This window comes from Nicotiana tabacum, chromosome 5 (genome assembly GCF_000715075.1).
Source record: "Nicotiana tabacum cultivar K326 chromosome 5, ASM71507v2, whole genome shotgun sequence".
NCBI classification, from domain to species: domain Eukaryota; kingdom Viridiplantae; phylum Streptophyta; class Magnoliopsida; order Solanales; family Solanaceae; genus Nicotiana; species Nicotiana tabacum.
The window spans coordinates 5,391,802-5,405,841 of NC_134084.1; the positions used below are offsets into that span (position 1 = coordinate 5,391,802).

The 14,040-nt window shown below is 35.5% G+C and overlaps 2 long non-coding RNA genes across 3 annotated transcripts; one reads left to right on the forward strand and one right to left on the reverse strand.

Moving 5' to 3' along the window:
* The first annotated feature begins 3,373 nt into the window (after positions 1 to 3,373).
* LOC107775159 (uncharacterized) lies at positions 3,374 to 6,992 on the forward strand. Of its 2 annotated transcripts, XR_012709361.1 has the most exons (4): positions 3,374 to 3,962; positions 5,024 to 5,591; positions 5,714 to 5,871; positions 6,724 to 6,992. It is a non-coding gene; the product is annotated as an uncharacterized LOC107775159 (long non-coding RNA). The 2 variants fall into 2 exon arrangements; XR_001645658.2 differs by lacking the exon at positions 5,024 to 5,591 and having other exon boundaries at positions 3,390 to 3,962.
* On the reverse strand, positions 4,391 to 5,776 carry LOC142181090 (uncharacterized). The gene is made up of 2 exons (XR_012709362.1): positions 5,694 to 5,776; positions 4,391 to 5,552 (listed from the first exon to the last, which is right to left on the reverse strand). It is a non-coding gene; the product is annotated as an uncharacterized LOC142181090 (long non-coding RNA).
* Positions 6,993 to 14,040: the final 7,048 nt, after the last annotated feature.

The following is a 14,040-nucleotide window of genomic DNA, read 5'->3' on the forward strand; positions in this document are numbered from 1 at the left end:
ACTAATAGGGCGGATAGCCGCTTTAGGCCGGTTTATCTCGAGGTCCTCAGATCGAAGTCACCGATTCTTCTCGCTGCTGAAAAAGAAGAACAATTTCGCTTGGACCCAGGAATGCCAACAGGCTTTGGAAGAGTTAAAACGGTATCTTTCGATCCTACCATTGCTTCATACTCCGAAAGCGGACGAGCAACTCTGCTTATATTTATCAGTCTCGGAAGTTGCGGTTAGTTGTGTCCTAGTTCGAGAAGAGCAAGGTACGCAGTTTCCTATTTACTATGTTAGTCAAACTTTAGGTGAAGCCGAGACCCGGTACCCATACTTAGAAAAATTAGCGCTTGCTTTAATAAGCGCCTCTAGGAAATTAAAACCATATTTTCAGTGTCACCCGATTTGTGTGATAACCACTTATTCTTTTCGTAATATTCTGCACAAGCCTGAATTCTCGGGTTGATTGGCTAAATGGGTTGTTGAAATTAGTGGGTATGATATCGAGTATCAACCACGAACGACCATCAAGTCATAAATCTTAACAGACTTCGTGGCCGACTTCACACCGACCCTCGTACCCGAGGTCGAAAAAGAACTTTTGTTAAAAACGGGTACATCTTCGAGGGTGTAGACCCTTTTCACAGATGGTGCTTCAAATGTGAAGGGGTCCGGGCTAGGCATCATTTTGAAGCCGCCCACAGGCAGTACAACTAGACAATATATCAAAACCCCTAAGTTAACTAACAATGAGACCAAGTATGAGGCCATGATTGCAGGTCTCGAGCTGGCTAAAAGCTTGGGAGCAAAGGTCATCGAGGCCAAGTGTGGCTCCCTACTTGTGGTTAACCAAGTCAACAGGACCTTTGAGGTTCGAGAAGATCGAATGTAGAGGTACTTGGACAAACTGCAGGTAACCCTACACCGGTTTAAAGAATAGACCCTACACCATGTACCTTGAGAACAGAACAGTGAGGCCGATGCCCTTGCAAGTTTGGGGTCATCAGTCGAAGATGATGAAATTAGCTCGAAGACTGTCGTACAACTTTCAAAGTCAGTAGTCGAAGAAGGCCACGCCAAAATAAACTCCAAAGCCTAACTTGGGATTGGAGGAACAAATATATCGAGTATCTAAAAAACGGGAAGCTTCCATCGGACCCTAAGGAATTGAAGATTCTGCGAACAAAGGTTGCACGATTCACATTAGCCGAAGATGGAACATTATACAGAAGGATGTTCGATGGACCATTGGGAATATGTTTGGGTCTGGGAGACACCGACTACGTCCTACGAAAAATTCACGAGGGTACTTGCGGGAACCATTCTGGTGCCGAATCACTGGTTCACAAAGTCATCAGAGCGGGGTACTATTGGCCAATATGGAAAAAGATACTAAGGAGTTCATTTGAAAATGCAACAAATGCCAAAGACATGCACCGATGATCCACTAGCCCGGAGAACAAATTCATTCAGTCCTATCCCTATGGACATTCATGAAATGGGTAATGGATATCGCCGGCCCTCTGCCATCGGCCTCAAGTAAAGCTAAATTTATTTTATTTATGACTGACTATTTCTCTAAGTGGCTTGAAGCACACACTTTCGAGAAAGTAAGAGAAAAATAAGTCATTGACTTCATTTGGGATCACATCATATGCCGATTCGGGATACCCGCCAAGATCGTATGCGACAATGGAAAACAAATCATCGGCAGCAAAATAACAAAGTTCCTCAAAGATCACAAGATAAAAAGGATCTTGTCGACGCCATATCATCCTAGTGGTAAAGGACAGGCCGAATCGACAAACAAGACCAGCATTCAGAATCTAAAGAAAAGGTTGAACGATGCTAAAGGAAAATGGAGAGAAATTTTGCCCAAAGTCTTTCGGGAGTATCGAACAACGACAAAATCCAGTACAGGGGAAATACCGTTCTCCTTAGTATATGGCGTCGAAGCTCTGATCCCGTTGAAGTCGGGGAACCTAGCATCAGGTTTCGATACACAACGGAAGAGTCAAATCACGAGGCTATAAATACAAGCCTCGAATTTCTAGATGAAAAACGGGAAGTCGCCCTTGTTCGAATGGCCGCCTAGGAACAACGAATCGAAAGATATTATAATTGAAGAGCCAATCTTAATATGATCAAAGCTTAAAAAGAAAAGAAAGAAAAATTTATTTCTAGAAAATGTCATCCTTCTCTAATATCTCATGAATTTGCTTGAAATTTAGAAACTTGAAAACTCAAGGAAGGAACATAAACTTCAAATAGGAGTCCATCTAATTTTTAATCACAGGAAGACACAAAAAGTGAAAAATAACTAGAAGAATTTGATGATCAAACATAAAAAAATAAAAATTCAGCCAATATCTAAAGGACACAAAACAAATGTGGTAAAATAAAGGGGACAATTTCGTAGTAATTTTTAGTTTGTCACACCAAATCTAGCTATCTTTTTTATTTGAAATATGCATATCTTTTTGAACAATTATATATTTTAGTTGGATTATTATATGAAAAATAAAGTTTGTTATGATGTTAAAATTTATATCTTCAAGATGTATAATTTTGGCAGAAATTAGTCATGCTATTTAGCGTAACCTTATCAAGAAATAAGTTCCTTTTAAAATTTGTTTTAGTTTGGGACCAGCAATAATATACGAGGGATGTTATTGAACGACGATTTTAGTAAATAATTTCTGATGTTGAATGAGCATTAATGGACTCGGTAATTAGTTGCATATTACTACTATTAATAAGCGGGAATGATGAGCTGCATCCGGTAAAACAAAAGAGCAGCATCCGGTCAGAAAGCGGGTCAGAAGGGTTTAATCATAATTTAATCAAAATACCCAACGTTATAGTTCGAAGCGTGCTGCCAGCTTTCTTCCAGGTTTGACATGTCGTTACCTAGCAAAATTTTGGATTGCTCATGGACTTCCTCTGTGAAATTATTCTCGCTTCTTCTGTTTTTTGGGTCACGTTTTAATTTGTGCCCGCTTTGCAAAAAATATTACAAGTGTACCCATTTTTTCGCGTAACTTCAGCATACGGGGCTGAAGTAGCAAAGGTAATCACGCAAAACTTCAGCATTCTAGTAGACGGGACTGAAGTAGCAAGTTTTTGTTTTTGTAACTGGCGAAGTTTTTGTGTAACTGGCGAACTTCAGTTCTAGACCTGAAGTTTTTGTTTTTGTAACTGGCGAACTTCAGCTCTAGAGCTGAAGTTTTTGTTTTGTAACTGACAAATTTTAGCGTTAGAGCTAAAGTTTTTATTTTGTAACTGACGAGCTGAAGTTTTTGTTTGTAACTGAAGAACTTGAGCTCTAGAGCCTTCTTCCCTTCATAATGATACTGTCAAGAAAATAATCTTCCTTATGTAACCAAATATCTGCTCTAATTAATCAACATTAGAAGTAGAGCCTTCTAAAGTTTTTGTCTTAAAATAATTGATCATTTTAAATAACAACCCAACTTGAAATTAGATCGAAAAATATTTTTGTTAGCTCATATTTCCTTTTCTTTTTAGACATCTGAATTTATCCTAGTACTTACAGACCTTCATCAAAGAATTAGAAAATCAAAATCTCTTCGCAGTACTAATAATTGTGTATATTAATATTTCCAGCTAACTTATTGTTCTTGGAATCCCCTGTTGGTGTTGGATTTTCATACACAAATACCTCTAGTGATATCACAGAGCTTGGATACACTGTTACGGATTTCAGAAAGAGGTTGAGGGCGGATATAACTTTGAGGAGGAAAAGGAAGAGGAGAAAGGGGGCTGAAGTTATTTAAAAAGTGGGTGCAAGTTAATAGTTTTAAAAAAATGGGTATAGGTTAAATAGGGCGCCCCATTTAACCTACGTGCAATTTTTACCGCTTTCCTCTTTTTTGTTTGATCTCAAGTTTCTCTTTTCCTCTTTGACGATTTCTCAAGTTCTTTGCTTTCAGTTTGTCGTCTGATATATAGTAAAGGTATGATTAATGCCATTATTTAGATTTAAGATTCAGTGGGTTTTTAATTTGAACAATGTTTGTTTCTCATGTTTTGATTTGAACTTGGATAGAAAATTTAGACTACTTCTATGTCAAATTTTAAGCTAATTGGTATCTGTTGTTGTGCTCACTGTTCTATACTTACTCTTAATTTTCATCTGTTCGACCTATGTTGAAGTGCAGTAAAAACAGATTTGAGGCTGTTATTATAAAAACTGCCTTTGCGTCTGCATTAGAAGTGTTTGTGAAATTGCCTGAAAGAAACTACAATTGACCTAAACTTCTTTTTAATATGTTGTTTCAAGAAATCTTAACTCACAACTTCAAATTATATGATAAAAGATCATATCTACATTTGTTCAGTTAGTTGTGGACCAAATCAATTTATGAAATACTTATAAGTTTAAGTGAACATGCAATTTTACCAAAGGATTTGTGCACTAGCAAAAAGTTGATCAATTTATTGTTCTTTTACATTAGCCTACAATATGTCACCAACTTCAGCTTGTGGGTCCTATTCATGGTTGGAAAGATTAAGAGATCTACACTAAGATAAGTTTACTTGGATAAAAGAGGTTTAAAGACTAGCTAGAGATCGAAGTAGCTTCCTGTCAAAAGTTATTAATTGGTACGTGAACATTGGTTAATAAGGGTCTGAAGGCATGAAGACAAATAACATATGAACATTTGATGTTCTATTAGTGAAGTATAATTTCGTTGATCATAAGTGATTAGTTGGCAATTAATTGGAAGTGTTTACATGTCTCCCCCATCCTCTATTGTGTTTGATTTGATGAAACTTTGTAGCTATTTCTCCAGGAAGCTAGAAATATTTGACTGACTATTTTTAATCTGCAGAATGTTTCCTTCTCATGTTCTGAACTTGGATAAAATATTTAGACTACTTTTGTCTAAAATATTTAGCTAATTGATGATATATTATTGTGCTCGCTGTTGTGCGTCTTTCAAATTGCTCCTTCAAGTTGCTCTTCCTGAGATAAGTTTTAACTTTCATCTGTTCTGCTTCTGTCAAAGTGCAGTAAGAACAGATTTGAGTTTCTTGTTACATAAACTGCATTGGGTTCGTAGTAGAAGTGTTTGTGAGATTGCCCGAAAGGAATTACGACGTACATAAAAAATTCGACAGCTCTTTTTTTAAAGCTGCCTACTGATTTATGGTAGTTTTACTCATACGACACGTTAACATCAATAGATATTGATGTTTTAGCATATTACAAAATACTGAAAAAGAAACCCAAATCAAGAAAAACTTCTGCCAATGAGGTTAAGATTCTGAATACCTGGCACAAAAACTGAAAATTTATTGATGGAAATGAGCAGAACAGTGAATTAGGAGGACTGTTTACTAATTTTTGTTGACAAATGAAAGCAACAAAAAACCAGAGCAGCAACATCAAATTTTGATATCCTTTAAAAAATAAGAGGCATCTGCTCCAACAACAATAAACTTATGGTTGGCCACAGTAAAGAAAAGTTGTTGATTGAGTGCAACATTGATAACTCGAAGGAGGTTCGTTTCATCAGCGTCCACATGCACTATGGTGGTATCTGCATTAACATGATTTCTGTGAAAACATGTCATAATAGGTAACATATGCAATCATAGATTACTGCTAGCATAACATTGTTAGGTGAAAATTAGTCTTTATACTATGTGTAAGCTTCAAATATTTTGATATTAGAACTAACCTTTGCTTGAACACTTGTAGAGATCACCTGGTTGACCATTGATGGTGTAAGCATCAGATACATAGGAGCTAAAAATTTGCCAGCTGAACCTTCTGAGGAAGAATTCAGGCTTGGTTTAAGGAGTGGAATGATCTTTTACAATGTACTCAATAAAATTCATTCTGGAGTTGTTCCCAAGGTAATTACAATAAAGGAAATCAACCAATCAATCAACTGCCCCTCGGCCATTTGATCATTCAGAAAAGAAATTGCAAGTTAGACCTATGTGTTGGCAGCCTTAAATTATTTTTTTTTTAGAGTTCTTATACCTCACACCAACTAATTCAGATAGAGGAATATTGGTAGTTATTGCTATTGACTATTAGGTTAGATTTGTGAATAATAGGTTTTCTTGCCCGTTTCAAAATGTATATGATTCATATTAGTTGTAGTTGTCAATGATCATGTGGGGAGGTTTTGTATCAATTGGCTCTGTGGATTTGATCTTTTCATGTCTCTGTGGTTCCAATTAGAGATCTGGAACTTGTGAGCAACTGGGATGTTTGCTACTATCCATGTTTTATTTCCTTTGGTTGTGGAAAAATTGCGACTTAGCTTGGGTATTAGATGTTTCTATAGAGTGATCATCTTGAGAAATGAACTTTTGATCTATAAGCTGATGTTAGAATGGTTAGGCAGATGTTATTTATCTTCTGTATCCATTAGAGGCATATAAACTCCCAAAATTTGCTTATTCTTTGTGCAATTAGATATCTGCTTCTTGACTTGCTCACAGCATAGTCGTACTGCAGGTTTGTGCAATATTCATTGCTAGCCCAAGTTTTCTAATCAGAAAAAAAAATTACATAAAAATGAGCATTTCTTTTATGTACATATTTTAACTGTTTGAAATTGAAAAGAATCTTATCCTTTTCGTTTTATGTTTCTTTTGTCTCTGGGTGGCTTTACTGTCATTGCTCTAAATGGCAAAGTTAGTTTTGCAATAATTTTCCTAGTTGTTCTTTTAAAAAAAATTATATTTTTGGTGCAGGAAAGAGTGGATGAGGATTTATTTCAGTGTTCAGAGATCTTGGATATGCTGAGTTGATTGTAACAATTGTCCCATTTTCTCTTTATTTATATGTTTCTGTACCTCCTTGGTACTATCTTATAAGAAATTCAAGCAATAATACTCTTGATTGGGTAAGATGCAATATTGTTAATTCCTGAATGCAGGGAGAGGTTTAAATACTACACTACTGAGAGAGTGTTATATGCTCTTTGTTATTCTTCATGCATCACTTTAGTAGACGTCTTTTATCTTTTTGATCTTCGTTGTTTGAGATACGAGCACGTACAAGAGTTCTCTATACATAATTGCACAAGCAAAAAAGCTAAGAAGAAAACTAAACACAACACGAAAGATGCATCATCCTTTGCTGATTTTTAGATACTATAAAATGTTTCAAAGAACGCAACACTTTAGCATCGTCATTAAATGTTTCAAACAATGCAACACTTTAGTATCTAATCGTATGACGATGCTATGGATGTAAAGAACGTGTTTTTGCCAATCATATAACATCCATGACTATATATGTTGCTTTTAACCCATAATATGAAAGAGTTCTATCTAGCATTGCTCTAAGTTATACAATGTTTACTTTGCTAATTGGTGAGCAAATATAAAATGTTCCAGTTGATATTGTCATTATACCTTTATTTACAACAATACTTCTTATATCTCACTTTGTACTTGCTAAAAATGATAAAGAATTTGAAAATTTTGTAAGCCAATCTCACAAGTAAAGTTAATTAGATGTTACAATTAGAATAGAAAGGATAACACAATGTATAATAAAGTAATATAATTTTGTTTTTGTTCACTTTGGGCCCGGGCTACCCCACTAGTACTTATTAGAAGGGGAATAAGCAAGCAGAAGGTCAATATGCCTGCTTGGGATATCAAGGGTAATTTAGTCATTGCAGTGAAAGTGGAGCAATATAATTGGTCAAAAAAGAATTCTATTGTAGCTGTTGTATATACTCCATTTTGAACGTGTTGACAAAATTGCCCTTTGCTTTTGCGTCACTACACATTTTGTCATACAACATTGTTGCCTTACATTAAATACTCCCTCACGTGGACAACACGTCCTGGCCCCACCCAAACCTTCTCACCTCTTCCTTACACATTTGTCAAGGCAATTTCACCCTTTTATATACTACTTCCTCCCTGTTTCAATTTAGATAAGGTAGTTTGACTGGGTACAAAATTTAAGAAAAAAAAGATAACTTAAAATTTGTATTCTTAAAAGTTTAAGGGGTAAAATTTTTGTTGGACCATATTATTTTTGTGGTTATAAAAGCTTCTCATTAATGGTAAAATGATAAAATGAAGAGTTTAAAATTAAATTATTTTTAAATTTAAAAATGTGTCATTTATTTTAGAACAGACTAAGAGGGTGTTGGGCTAAGCTTATAAGCTGGTCAAATTGGCGTATAAGCACTTTTTGGCTTATCTACGCGTTTGGTAAAATTAAAAGTGCTTATAAGTTAAGTGCTTATAAGCCAAAAATAAGCCAAAAGTCATAAGCTGGTCTCCCCCAACTTATCAAATTTCAGCTTACAAACACTTTAGATTTGACCAAAATATTTGTTATTCTATCCCTAAAATATTTCTTTTTAAAACAAAACACTTCATATACCTAGTTCTTCAGCTGGTTATTATTAATTTCATCATTTTTATCCAAACACATAACTGCTTATTTTTTAAATCAGCTTCAGCACTTAAAAGTGCTTTTAAGCACCTAATGCTTATCAGTTACTCTAAATCAGCTAAGTCAAACGAGCTCTAAAAAGGAAAGTACATCATCTAATTTGAAACAGAGGGAATATTATTATATATGGGTCCCACTTTCATATCTTAAGTTCATGCCCATTGGTTGCTACCTATAGCATCGGCTCATCATTTCACAACCACGACCTTTTGAACGGAAGAATTAATTCCTCGACATTAAATTAGATGATTACATTAAATTAATTTTATTTGTCATGCTTAGTTGATTTAATGAATTAAATATAAGATATTAATTATAAATAAGTGATAGTTATGTATTCAAATATATCTATTATAGTAAAAAAAAAAAAGAGCTCAATAAAAACAAAAACTTTGAATATTAAGAAATAAAGAAGAAAATTTCCAATATTCTAATACTAAAGAAAGATAATAATTGGATTAAGAGAAAATAAGGAAATCTCAACGACGACAACGTCAAATTTTCATTTCTGAATCATATGCTCCTTAGCTAGCTAATTTATATGCTTAAATCAGTTTTTATCTTTGTTTTAAATTTTTCTTTTACATCTTTGAATGAAAGATCTTAAGATTATTAAAAGATACTTTTAGTATCGATTGTAAATAAATTGTATCATACTTGAATATTTTAGTTGAAAACGAACTAATAAGGCGATGCAAATGATTAGTGTCCAAAATGTGACTGATATCTTTCCTACTAACCGTATGTAGCTCAACTTCAATCCCTGCAAAGATTATAGATTACCATAAGTCATAACCAAGATGAGTAATATGCTAATTTTAGAGGCGAAATGGCTTCCTGACCACTCAAACTTGTAGGGGCTTTAAAAGTCGATACATAAACTTTTGTCTTTCCCATTTAAACACTCAAACTCCTGAAACCTATAACTAATAAACACAATTTGTCCTTGACCCTAGGCGCTGTATTACACATTCGCTAACGTGTCCATCTAGTCAGCAAATGACCAATGAGACCGGTACACATCAATGGCGCGAAATTAAACCCAACTGATTGGGGTCCCCTCTTTTAATCAGTACACCGACAAACCCTCCCCCACTTTTCATCTCTTTTCCTCTCTCTAACCATCCTTCCCCTCTTAAACCTAGGTTAAGCAATGGCTGATTAACCATTTCGCCTAATCTTAATCACTCCAAAACCAAACGATTAGGGTGCCCCCTCTTTTAATGAAAAGTTGATCGAGATTCGTCTGAGCTTTCGATTTCAGTCACGTTAGTCTCTGAAGGTTAGTTTGTTTCTTTTGATGTCGTTTTCATCTTTGTCTTCTAATTTCTTGTGAAATAATGTGGGTAATGTTTGATGCGATTCAAATAATGTGAAAGCTATGTATGTCTGCATGCATAATTTTTCATCTGATATAGTGGAAGCCATTTCGCTTTTTGGGATTTTATATTAGGGATTTTATATTTGGGGAAACACTCGAATAATCACTCTTTTAGTTTTTTTTTGTCTTTTTCATGACTGATCTGGCATTTGGGGTTAAAAAATTAGGGCTTTTGTCTGCATGCACAAATTATGGGATTTTATATTAGGGTTTTGGGGAAAACAGTCGTATGTTTACTTTATTTTAGGGGTTTGTCTTTTTCATGAGTGATATGGCATTTAGGGTTAAAAAATTAGGTCTTTTTTGAATATCAAAATATTCTTGTCTCCCATTTTGTTAAAGTTTATGACTTTTTAAGGTTAAAGTGTATTTGACTTGTCCCCCTTTTTTTATAGGTTTCAATGGTTGTCTATGTGAAATTACAGTTTCATCATCTAGGGTGGTTAGTGGCTGACCCAATTATGAGGTATGTAAATGGTCAAACTTGGTCAGTTGTTCTTCAAGCTGACATTGATGAATTACATATAATTCAATTTCATGATTGGGCTAAGGATATGGGGTACTTAACAGTAGATAAATATGCATGTAAAATTAACCAAAAAGGAGAATTTAGATTTCTGAAATATGATGTTGATGTGTTAGTTTTCTGTCAAGACCTTAAGGATGGGGATTTTATTGATGTGTATATATGTCACACAATTAATACACCATGTGTTGATTTAGACCTAGATAAAATGTTAAGTAGTGGTGGTTTAAATGTAGACCCCACTAATGTTCAGCCATTTGGCTTTAATAAAATGTCATATGGGCAAACAAGTGATGTTAATGCTAGGGAAACACACTCACCTAACAATGATATAAATAGGGGTGATAACACTCATGGGAATTGTAAAAAGAGGGCTGCTGAATGTTCTTCTGAAATAGAAGAGTCTAGTGAAGATGAAGGTGACTTCTATACCTTTCATTTAGCAACTGATTCTGAGGGTGATGTTGAGGGTGATGCTGAGGGTGATGAGCTAAGTATTGAGAGTGATAAAGATTATGAGGCTATTTCTGAAGATAATGATGATGATATAGATGAGTCATTATATAGTTCTGATGAGGATATTGTTGGAGAGACAAGTGACCTAGAACCTGAAGTTGTTGCTGCTAGACAGGCTAAAGTGAATGTAAAGAGTAGTAAATTAAGATCTTCTAAAGTTAATACTGATGAGATACCTAGTGGACTTGTAGGTATAGACCCTGGTTTTGAAGACATGTATAAAGATAGGGGATCCAAATATGCTGGAAAGTTGGGACGGGGTGAGCAATATCTGGTCAGTTCAGATCCAGATGATGAAGTAGATGAAGAAGATGGGGTGCATAACCCTCAATCAAGAAGATACAACAGTAGGGGTATACTTTGATCCTGCTTGTAAAAAAATTTGTTTCCAGTTGGAAATGGTGTTTGATAATGTGAAACAGTTCAGATCTGCTTTGCAAGATTATGCTATACAAAGAAGAGTTCAAATTAAGTTGAGGCCTAATGAATAACATAGGGTTAGGGCAAAATGTGTGAACTCAACAAGATGTAGATGGCATATTTTGGGAAGTTCGGAGAGACACACAGGGAATTTCATTGTCAAAAGCTATTATCCTGTTCATAAGTGTTTTAGAGCAACCAGAAAAAAGATGGCTAATACAGCATGAGTAGCTAAACATTTTAAGGACAAGATTATCAACCAACCTGACATTAAGCTTAGGAAGTTGCAAGATTTGATTAGGATAAAGTATGGTGTGTATGTGGGAAAATCCATATGTGCTAGGGCTAAACATCAGGTTATGGGTCAGTATCTTGGTGATTACAAGAAGGAGTTTGCTAGAATATATGATTATGCTGACATGTTGAGGTCTACAAATCCTGGCAGCACTATTGTTGTGAAAACCTCCAAGGAGACAATACCTGGTAAGGAAGTGTTTGTGGGTATCTATATTTGTCTACATGCTTGCAAAGTTGGTTAGTTGGAAGAGTGTAGAAATGTTATTGGCTTTGATGGAGCATTTCTGAAGGGTGTGTGCAAGGGTGAGCTACTATCATGCATTGGTAAAGATGATAACAACCAAATGTACCTTGTTGCCTGCGCAGTGGTGGAAAAGGAGACAAAGCACACATGGTCATGGTTTTTTAGGTGCCTGGTGCACGATCTATAGCTCACTGAATCCCAAGGTGAGGGGCTGACCATCATTTCTGATATGCAGAAGGTATATACTACACCCATGTTCTTCCTTTAATTACTTGGATACTTTATATATGTTTCTGATATTCTAATTATTTTTTTTGTTGCTTAAGGGACTTGTTGCATCTGTTTCTGAGTTGTTACCAAATGTTGAGAATAGAATGTGTGCAAGGCACATATGGAGCAACTGGAAACAAAAGTGGAAAGGAGAGGAAAGAAGGAAGAAGTTTTGGGACTGTGCAAAGGCTTCATTTGAAGTATATTTGAAGGCTAAAATAGATGAGCTGGCAGAATTAGGTGATATTAAGATCATTGAGCACTTGCTGAGATACCCAAACAATGTTGGTGTAGAGCATTCTTCAAAGATTGGAGTAAATATGATTTTGTGGAGAACAACATGTGTGAGACCTTTAACAGCTGGATCTTGTCTGCTAGGCACAAGTCTATCATAACCATGTTAGAAGAGATTAGAGTGAGGGTGATGGAGTGGATGACTACCATGACAGAATTTGCAACAAGGTGGATTTCTGATGTATCTCTTATGGCAATGGGGTACATATAGGAACAATCTCAATATATTGTTAAGCATGAATTTAAATGGAATGGGGATACTGGGTATGAGATACAACATGGGGTTTACAAACATATTGTTGACTTCTCCAACAATACATGCACATGTAGATCATGGCAGCTCCAAGAAAGAAACATACTTGAAGGCTTTTAGTTGTTACATACAACTAGTAACCAACATGGAGATATGGCCATCAACACAGAATCCAACTGTTGAGCCTCCTATGATTACCAAGATGCCTGGTAGACCTAAGAAAAACAGAAAAAGAGCTCAAGATGAACCTAAGAAGAAGTTTGGTAAGAGATCAAGGAAAGGGACACCAATGACATGCTCTAATTATAAGACAGTAGGCCATAACAAAGAAGGGGTGTCATATCCTGGTAATGTATTCAATTTGTGTCTGATTGTGTCTTGTACTTTGGTTGTTTCTATATCTCATTTCTTATTTTGGAAATTTTAGAAAGGACAAGGATCTGGAACAACAGGAACTAGTAATGCCGGTGCTACTCAATCATCACAGGCTGCTCAAACAACAACTCAACAATCAGGTCCTACAAGTGATTCTGGAACTGCTATGGCCAAAAATACTCAACCATCAACTGTTGCAAGTGCATCTGTAAGTGTTCATTTTAGTTAATTTAGTTAATCTGTATTAGGACCAAAATTTTTAAATTACAAGAAAGTACTTTATCTTACATCAGGATACTGGAAGTATGAGATCAAGAACTTCTGAGGATATTATAGCTAGTGTTAGAGGAAGGCCAAGAGGTAGTGGACTACGAGGAAGACCAAGAACTACTGGATTTGGTATATTGTTTAGTGATACAGGAACAGTGATAGAAAGGGTAAGATCATTAAGGATTTGAATTTTTATTTATATATTAGTTGTTTGGGGTACTAATTTGGCTTCTTATGCAGTGTAGAGCAAGAGATAAGGTACATTATGCTCCTACAAAAGTAGTAGATGCTAGGCAGACCAATATCGATCTTGGATACAGTGCACCTGGACTAAGGTGGCAAGGAAGAAATGCTATATCACAAAGGCAACTTTAACAACAATTGAGGAGACGACAAACTCAAGCAAGCCTTAGCCAACCTCAAGTCAATTCTTCATCCCAGCCAAGCCAGTCTCCATGTCCAAACTTGAGCCAATCTCAGCAAAACATCAACCAATCTCAACCTTGAAGCTGACTGAATGTTTGTTTTTGTGATAACTTAAGTTTATTAGTTGCAGAACTTAATTTATAGGTTAACTTAAGTCTGTTTAACTATGACTTTTCTTTTGGAACAATGTTTAAACTATTTCTGCTTCTAGACAGCAGTTCAGTGCTAATTTTGTCAACCAAGAAGGCTGATCGAACTTGGTTGTTTATATATGTGTGTGCTTGTTTATGTTAATATTGCTTTTCATTCCACAAAA